Genomic DNA, 8,473 nt, shown 5'->3' with positions numbered 1-8,473 from the left:
CCTGACCATGGGTATAGGTCGGTATGTGTTCAGCCCATGATCAAAGGCAGGGAAAGGGATGTGTAGGTTGTGGTCTTCCAGGTATTCCATTGTTATCAGGGCTTTTCTGGTCTGCTGGTTGGAATATTCCAGTCATTGCAAAACACCTTCATTAATGCCTCAAGAAAGTGCAATAAGAAATAAGCACAATAGGTTTTAGTGAGAACATGAGCTAAGTGGTCTTGCCTGTTTCTGATTTTCACTGTTGAGGTCTGTAGTTGAGCAAGAGAACTCACTAACAATCTGATCCAATGTAGTCCCTTCTTTCACATCTCCCTGTCTTAGTTTTCTGCATAGCACTTACCATATTTGATGTTTTTCTTTTCTTTTTTTCTTTTTCCTATTGTTTTTAAATTATTTTCTAGACTAAAATGGGAATGGGGCACCATCTTGCTTACCCCAGCATCCCAGATACCTAAAAATAATGCCTAGCATATAGAAGGTACTTAATAAATAAGTGAATAAATGAATCCTTGAACCTGCAACTTCACAAGTAATGCCCTGCATCTCTCTCTCTCTCTCTCTCTCTCTCTCTCTCTCTCTCTCTCTCTCCTTCTTTCTCTCATTTCTCATCCTTCCTCCAACTCATGCTTTGCTTCAACCAGATTCATCTACTTCATTTTTTTTTTTGAAGTCTCTACTCATGCACACTGTTTCATCTCTCATTCTTTGGCACATATTATTCCCTTCCCTGTTGTTCCCACCCCTAGCCCCAAGCCCTACTTTCCCCACCTAGCAGAATCCTCCCTGACTTTCAACTGTTAAGTCAAGCACTACTTTTTTCAGGAAGAGTCCTCACCTACCTCTTTCCACCCTCATCAAGCCACAAGTTCCTCCTCCGTGCTGGGAATTCTGTGCTTGCATCTATCAAAAAATGTATCTCACTGTTCTAGCTCTGTGTCTTCTTACCCCCACTTACTCCCCTGGATGCTGAAGTCATGAACTGAGGCCATGTTAGTTACTAAACATCTGCATCCCACTCACAGGTGGATATTCAATAACCAGTTGCTGAATAAATGAATAGGAAACATCCAAATATATTTGAAAGGAAGGAAAGAAAAACAATAGGAAGAAAGGAAGGAGAGAAGTAGCTTAAATGACAGAGGACGGACTGCATTTATATCTTTAAGATTTAATGAGATTTAGAAGAAAACTCTGAGACCTGAGAAAAACACTGTATCAAAGTTAAGGGGGTCAAAGTCTGCACTGACCCTCTTTCATCCATCCCACTGGCTTTGATGCAGTAATGTGGAAACATACTAGTTGTAGCCTTTTCAAATTATTTATTTTTATTATAAAGTTATTGAATGCAACAGAAGACATGAAACTACCTAATTTATCTAAACTAAGCCCTCCTATTAACACACATACCACACTTCTTTGAAATAGGAATAAAAGGCCACAGTAACAGTCTTTATGTGGGATCTATAATAATGCACTATCACCCTGTAGGTATGGATGTGCTCCTCAACATCCACAGTTGCCTAAGCCCATCCTAGGGATTGGATCCAATAGCAGTACTTTCACTGGAGCAATGTCAAGAACCATTCTCCAAAGGTTCAACCTCCAGGATCAGAGAAGGGGAAGGAGAGCATGCACCCCCATAGCAGTATCATAGGGCTATGAAAATCTGAGACTCTTATAATTAGTGGAAATCAATATGTCATCCTACACTGTATGTGCTGTTTCTGTTACTCCAATCATATGGCTATAAATCTTATGTATGTATAAATTAAGCAACCCTAAGGTGTTGGTTTTAGCTTTAGTTTTTATGTATATACAAAATAGGCTATTCTGTATGTCAGTTATAAATGTGGTTAAGTATACTTCTGGAGTAGACGCTTCTGATACTCCCATCTATCTAGCTGGAGTTTTACATATACATAAATTAGACAACCCTAACATGTTGCTCCTAATAAGATGTGGTGGTGTTTTCTTTCACTAGACACAGACAGTTTTTAAAGGTTAGTATGGTAAGATACTGAAATCAGAGCTGGGGCTGAGAATTATAATTTACACACACACACACACACACACACACACACACACACCACATTGGAAGCTATAACCCACATTGTGTAATTTCTTTCTCTTTTTTTCTAACTTTCATATTTTTTAAGTTTACTTATTTATTTTGAGAGAGAAAGGTCATGCAGAAGGGGCAGAGAGAGAGAAGGAGAGAGAGAGAGAGAGAGAGAGAGAGAGAATCCCAAATAGGATCTGCACTGTTAGCATGCAGCCTGATGAGGGGCTTGAACCCATGAACGGTGAAATCATGATCTCAGCAAAATCAAGAGTCAAACACTGGATGGATATTAGCCATCCAGGTGCCCAGATAATTTCTTACTCTTAAAGAGAGAAGTATACGTATGATTCATTTAATTCTGCTCATAAAACTAAAAAGGAAGCAAAGAGGATTCAAATCTCCTTCCCAGGTCTGTGATACTTGACATAGTTTCTAATCAAAGCTGTTTCCTTTCCACCCTCTTTTTTTCTAGTGATAGCAAGGGTATGCAGTATGATAGAAAGAAAGTGTCCTGACTCTGTGACACACAGGCTCCCTGAATTTGACCCCCCAAAACTTATAGTTAGCCCAATTTTTCTTCTTGGTATCCTAAGAGAAAAAAGGAAATTATAAAAAATTATAGGCCGGGGCACCTGGGTGGCAGAGTTGGTTAAGCATCTGACTTCAGCTCGGGTCGGGGTCTCAGTTCATGAGTTCGAGCCCTGCATCGGGCTCTGTGCTTACAGCTCAGAGCCTGGAGCCTGCTTCAGATTCTGTGTCTCCTTTTCTCTCTGACCCTTCCCTGCTCCTGCTCTGTCTCTCTCTGTCTCTCAAAAAAAAAAAAAATTTAAAAAAAGAAATAAAGAAAAAATTATAGGTCAACAGGTTGATGGTCCCATAACAAACATTTCAAAGACCATTGAATGAATAATGATACAACACATAGCCACACAATAAGAACATAAATTAAGGAGACAGATTTCTCAAGACTCATATGGGCTTATTAGTTTCATTTCTGTAGTTGTACCTCATGTGTCAAGACTCCAGGACACAGAACTGGTCACCTAGAGGCATTATATCCTCACTCCTCAGATAATCAAAAACCTGCCTTTACTACGGCAGAAAAGTACACCATGTACTGGACCATCCTTCTCCCCTAAGACTACCTGGTAGTAGGACACAGGGAGGCTGAGAAAAGTACCAAGTCAAGGCATAAATATACATCTTCCTAAAGTTCAATTTTACTGAGAAATTGAAAGGAGAAGTGATGTGAAAGAGGAGTGTTCCAAAGAAACAACAGGTCCAAAATGGAGTCACTTATGTTAAGCCCCACCAAGACTTTTTTTTTTTTTTTTTTTTTTTAATATATGAAATTTACTGTCAAATTGGTTTCCATACAACACCCAGTGCTCATCCCAAAAGGTGCCCTCCTCAATACCCATCATCCACCCTTCCCTCCCTCCCACCCTGCCCTCCCTCCCACCCCCCATCAACCTTCAGTTTGTTCTCAGTTTTTAACAGTCTCTTATGCTTTGGCTCTCTCCCACTCTAACCTCTTTTTTTTTTTTTTTTTTTTTTTTCCTTCCCCTCCCCCATGGGTTTCTGTTATGTTTCTCAGGATCCACATAAGAGTGAAACCATATGGTATCTGTCTTTCTCTGTATGGCTTATTTCACTTAGCATCACACTCTCCAGTTCCATCCATGTTGCTACAAAAGGCCCCACCAAGACTTAATACCTAACCTAACTGCAGCTTCAACCTCTCCCAAGAGTGGAATTTTAAACGAATCAGCCTAGAATTTCCTGATCAGTACTAATGAGGTCATCTGAATAAGACCCTCAGCAACTCCCCCTAAGAGAAGGTGAACTTGCCTGAAACAATCCTTTCTTTTCTTTTGCTAACCTCTTTGTCCTGCCCCAATTTCTGCCTATAAAAGCCTTCCCTTTTGTACAGCTCCTCGGAGCACCCTTCTATTTGTTAGACGGAATGCTGCCCAGTTCATGAATCAATGAGTAAAGCCAATTTGATCTTTAAATTAATTAGATTGAATTTTTGTTCTTTAACAGATGTAGTGATAGCGGTGGACTAAAGAATTTCTTCAGCTTCAGAGAGGATGAGAAACACAAGCATGATGCCCTTGAGGCTTTTGAGTTCTCTTTCTCATCATTCCTGAGGCTCTTTGCATTGAGCTCCCAACTTAATTTGCTATCTGAAGTTTCCTATTTGTTTAGAAACCCCAGCCCTTGGTTCTATCCCTAGATTCCACATTGGGAACTACTGGTGGCTGGTATATTTCCCCATTTGTTTGGAATCAGTCCACAGTCCCCATTCTTTGGGATCCTCTGGTTCAATCCTTTCTCTAATCCCCAGATTTCATGTAGAAAACTACTGATAGTTAACAGCCAGAATTGGAATGGGTCCAACTTAAAAACCAGGATGAGCCCAGGATAGGAATGGGCCTAATTTGAGCTGGACTGGTTCCAATGAAAGACCTCAGGTGAATATTAAATAAGATCAAGTTGCTAATGGGAATCTTGAAAGACAAAAAGACCACAAACATTGATGAACATGGGTCAGGCATTTAGTGGTTGTTAGAGCATTTGCCACCTCAAGACAACTCCCACGATAGGCCCTCTTTGATATTAGTTTGGCTTCAGCAAACCAAAAGGCTTAGCTAAAAGAAATGGGATCCTTTCTATACAAAGAGTTGAGCATGCCACCTTCTGGGACACTTATGTTATGTTTAAGAACTATAGTGCTAGAAGTTGCAGATATCTAGCAAAATGGAAACGTTTTACTAAAAATAACCTAGAATTACAATAGCCATTATGGGGAACATTCCAATTAGACAAGATCAGTCACTTAAGTAATGCACTTGAGAGGAAGGGATCCCAAGTTAAACAGAATAGGATGTCTACTTTAATTGGTATGCAGAGCTTCCAAAATGCTTCAAGATTCTAAAATAGCTTCATTAAAGGACTCCTCACAAAAGGCTAATAATAAATTAAAGACACAAGAAATACCTAAAACAAAAAGACTGCTGTGACTCCTACGGTTCCCCCTTATCCTTTGTTACCTGAGTACTCACATTTTACTAATCTCTGTCTGAACTGCCTTTCCACTCTGAGACTATTAGGTGGGTTTATTTTATTCTAATTTATTTTTATTTATTTTTAATTCCAGTATAGTTAACATACAGTATAATATTATTTTCAGGTGTACAATATAGTGACTCAACAATTCCTTACATCACCCAGTGCTCATCACAACAAGTGCACTCTTTAATTACATGTAGGCAGTTATGTTTTAAAATAAAACTACCCAAGATTTCAGGCAAACTTCCTTAGGATCCTTCACCGTTTGGCCAAAAACTAAACTAAGGGCCATAGGTAAGATTTCCTAAACCTACAGAGGAACCTCAAAAGTTTTTTTTTCTGAAGAATTCAAAGTTATTATCAGGGCCTATGACCCCAGCTTCCAGATCTTTATCAGCCTGTACACATGGTGGTAGCACCTGCTGAGCTCAAAACAGGAGGCAAGAAGGAAGATGGCAAAAACCCAAGGATGATATTTGAGATCCTCTGTCTTCAACATCTTAGGGACTAGGAGAAGCTCACAAAATAGCAACTGAACAGACACTGAAAGAGAGATTGTCCTCAAAGGTCTTGTGCAAATTCTTCTCAAACACCCTCATACTTACCTCCAAAGGAAAGTCCCTATATGAGCCCCTCCTACAGTTGACAGGACACCGGGGAGTTCACTGATAAACTACTACCAGTAATTTCATAAACAGCCAAAAGGACACTGAAAATAAAATTAATGGGAAACCTTGCCAAAGTTTACTTGATGCCAGAGCTACACTTTCTACTTTAAACTATACCTTCATAGGACAACAAATCCCTCAGAGTAAGAAGGTTTCAACACTAGGGGTATCTAACAAAGTTTTTATCTCAACCAGTACACATGACTCTAGGACCCTCTACTGAAAAACATTCCTTTTTGCTATATGACAAAGCCCCAACCAATCTATCAGGCAATTAAAAGAGCTAATACATTGTGCTTCTAATGGAAATCTCACCTTAGCATTTCCCAAACAACTGAATCTGATTGTTTATGTTCCTTACAGTCTGTCCTTGACATAAAAGAGGAATAATTCCAGCAAAAGTCCCAGAATTTAATTGAGGTGCCTCAAAACCGGGGGCTGCATCTAATACTGACATTAGAAGAATAAAAAGCATGGAACCTATAAAGATTCAGTTACATATAACTAAACCTCTCCCTAAATTACCTCAGTATCCATTAAAGCCTGAGTACACACAAGGACTCACACCATAGAAGAAGGTCTAATTGCCCAGGGGCTAAGTATTCTCTGCAACGCACTGATCTTGCTGGTCCAGACACCTAATATATAGGGATAATGATTTGTCCAGGATTGGAGGGATGTTAAGAAAATATTCATCATTTCCCAATTGCTCCAAACCAGAACACCCTCTGTCACAAGTGACACCAGACTCAAAGTAGTTCACTGTCACAGACCTTTGTTCAGCCCTTTTCAGCATCCCTGTAGGCCCTAGCAGCCAATTTTTACTTGCCTTTACATGGAATAACTGACAATATACATGGACAGTTATGCCTCAAGAGTTCACTGAGTTCTTATTACTCTCAAGTACTTCACCAAGATTTAAGCACCCTCCATCTCATTCCCCTGGGAGATAGGCACTTTTTTATAATATTTAGATGATCTTTGTCATGCTCAGTTACCAAAGAGGCATCCATAACAGATTTTGTTTATTTGCTGCCACGGCTAAAAAGGGACACAAAGTCTCTTTGGGAAAAATTACAATTATCTCTAGATACTGTCCCTTACCTAGGTAAGGATTACCTAGGTAATCTAAGTGCTGAAGGAAAGGAATTCAGATGTCTCCAAAAGGAATTAAGCTAATCCAGGAACTTCCTAGATCTACAGCTAAGTGACAGCTTCATGGACTTTGAGGTTTATCTGGTTATTACAGACTAGGGGTTCCTAATTTTTCCCTGTGAGCTTCCCCACTGTATGAACTTACTAAAATATTAGTCCCTGAACCCTTTCCTTAGGAAGACAAACATAGGCAGGATTTTATGAGACTAAAACAAGCACTACAAGAACCACCTGCATTAAGGCCACCGAACTATTCGAAACCTTTTACGTTATTTGTACATGAAAGGGATAATCAAGCTCTGGGAACCCTCACACAAGTAATGGTAATAAACATAGGCCTATTGCCTTTTATAGCACAAGACTTGATTCAGTTGCTAGTGCCTATCCCTGCTGTCTTAAGGCTATAGCCGCAGCTGCAAAGTTAATGAAGCCTCAGCAGATCAGACCCTAGGAAATGACATTTACTTGTAAATTCTACTTGCTGTCCAAAGTCTTAACTCTGAACTGACTCAACATTTCTTTGCAAGTAGACTAACTTCCTATGCGATCCTTCTGTTTTCACCACCTAATCTACAACTTAAACATTGTAATGTCTTTAATCCTGCTATGTTACTACCTCTACCTGATGCAGGCAAGCCCCATTACTGTGTGGTAATAACGTCCCATTATGAAATACCCCTTTAACTAGTCCCAACCTAATCCTGTTTGTTGATGAATCATACTGTAGAATAGGAGAATTTTCAAGCTGATATTTCTACTCAATGTGACCTACTCAAAAGGGAAAACTTCCCACAAACTAAATCAACCCAGTAAGTAGCACTCCATGCCCTTACTTGTGCACGCCAGTTATCAGAAGGACAAATGGTTAATATTTAATATATTACCCTGATAGTTGGTATGCCTTTGAGGTCATCCATGAGTTGGGGATGTTATGGAAACAAAGGGGTTTTCTTACATCCCATGAGCAACAGGTAAATGATCTTAATGCTATTCTCTTGCCTTCTGAAATTGCTGTCATTGAAACTGAGGCTCACACTAAAAGGACTAAACCTGAGTATGAGGGAAATGCCCTGGCTGACTTTATGCAAAGGCAACAGCACCAGAATCTATAAAGATTGTAGCACATGTGAATGAAGTCCATTCTGCTTCTTCAAAAAGTGGCCATATTTTTGCCATCCTGACAGTCTGCTCCTGAATCAGAGAAATTAGGAAGGGTAAACAAAGGCTGTAAATTAAACAAACAATCGGGGCTATGAGAAACCCAAAACAGCTGCTTGTTTCCTCCCAGTTCCCTGGAAAACCCCATTTTTCAGTTTTTGCACCCCTTTACGTATCATAATGCATAAGATGACTCAAACTATGAATCAACATTGGTAGGAAGACTTCTATAAAGTTGCAAAATCGGTCTACTAGCAATGTTTGATCTGCTAGGTCCACAATCCTGGAAAAGCTATTTTTTGTCCCCAAGGCATCAGGCCTCCTTCCTTTGAACACCTGCAGCTGGACTTCA

The sequence above is a fragment of the Panthera leo genome, chromosome A2 (assembly GCF_018350215.1).
Source record: "Panthera leo isolate Ple1 chromosome A2, P.leo_Ple1_pat1.1, whole genome shotgun sequence".
NCBI classification, from domain to species: Eukaryota; Metazoa; Chordata; class Mammalia; order Carnivora; family Felidae; genus Panthera; species Panthera leo.
Note: the sequence above shows the minus strand (reverse complement) of the source record.